The sequence below is a fragment of the Alligator sinensis genome, unplaced genomic scaffold (genome assembly GCF_000455745.1).
Source record: "Alligator sinensis unplaced genomic scaffold, ASM45574v1 scaffold842_1, whole genome shotgun sequence".
NCBI classification, from domain to species: Eukaryota; Metazoa; Chordata; order Crocodylia; family Alligatoridae; genus Alligator; species Alligator sinensis.
In genome coordinates, this window is record NW_005842295.1 from 832,845 (window position 1) to 834,152 (window position 1,308).

The window sequence follows — 1,308 nt, forward strand, 5'->3', positions numbered from 1 at the left end:
GAGTCATAGAGATGTTTTGACAATGAAGTTATAAAAATGGCTTGTCAGATGCTTTTAAATAGATCAGTAGGATAGTAAATAAAGTGTAGTGTTTTTGTCATGAAAAATCTTTAGTTAGTACTAGCAGAAGGGCCCGTTCTTCACCCAGGTTGTTATTTTTGTAATTGCAGTGTTTGTTTATTTTCAAAGAAGTTGGTATAACATATTTAGGTAAAAAATATAGTTTATTTTTAAAGAACATAGTACACATATTTAACATTTAATATTTAATGTAGAGAGACATTTCAAATGACATCCAAATGAATATTTTTTATTTGCAGTGTTTCCTGTTGGCGTCAGTATATATAACCCTCTTTGACTACCAACTCTGGAGCAAGCCACATATAACTATCCTTGTGAAAAGCATTGTTCTCTTAAATAGTCACTGGAAGCCCCAGAAAGGGTCAAGTGAAAAATAACCCACCTATAATTTATCTTCGGGTGGTATTCAGTGATTTTGGACGGTTCAGAGTAGATAGGACCAGCCATTTTCAAGTTATAAGTGAACATACATATGGACAGACAGACTTTACACTTCAATTCATAATAATGACAGTTGAACTGAATTCACTGCATCCTTAATGCAGTGGTATCAGTTTGTTATCTGGGAAGTGAAGGAATCCCAGTCACTGGAAGCCCCCAAAAGGGTCAAGTGAAAAATAAGCCACCTATAATTTTCTTTGGGTGGTATTCAGTGGTTTTGGAAGGTTCAGAGTAGATAGGACCAGCCATTCTCAAGTTATAAGTGAACATATATACAAACATACATACAGACATACACTTCATTTTAGATAGATAGATTGATAGATTGATTTGCAAGTTATGAGGATTATAATATTGGTGACAGTCTCTGAGTACAGGGGAAACTATAGCAACATTAGGTAGGCAAAATCATGAGGATCTCAAGGACAACCACAGGCTACAGACTGAGAAAATTGGGGCATAACAATACATTAGTCGCACGCATAGGAAATGAATTAAGGGCGTGGGCTGTATGAGATGGATTGTCTGTTCCTCTTCCTCACATTTATTCTGTCCATACTTTTCCTGGAAAATATTTTGTCATATTTATTGCTGAAGGTTACTTAACAAATAAGGGGTTTTGTCCAAATGATACTGTAAGGACAAAACAATTAATCAATGTCTGCAACTGGCTTCTGTTGTTCAGACAGGTGGTCAAGTCAGACATGTTAATCTGGTTCAGTCTTTTATTTGAGTGCAGAGGAAGAGGAGGAGTATGTCTATCAAGTCCATTTTTTTTTCCTGCTG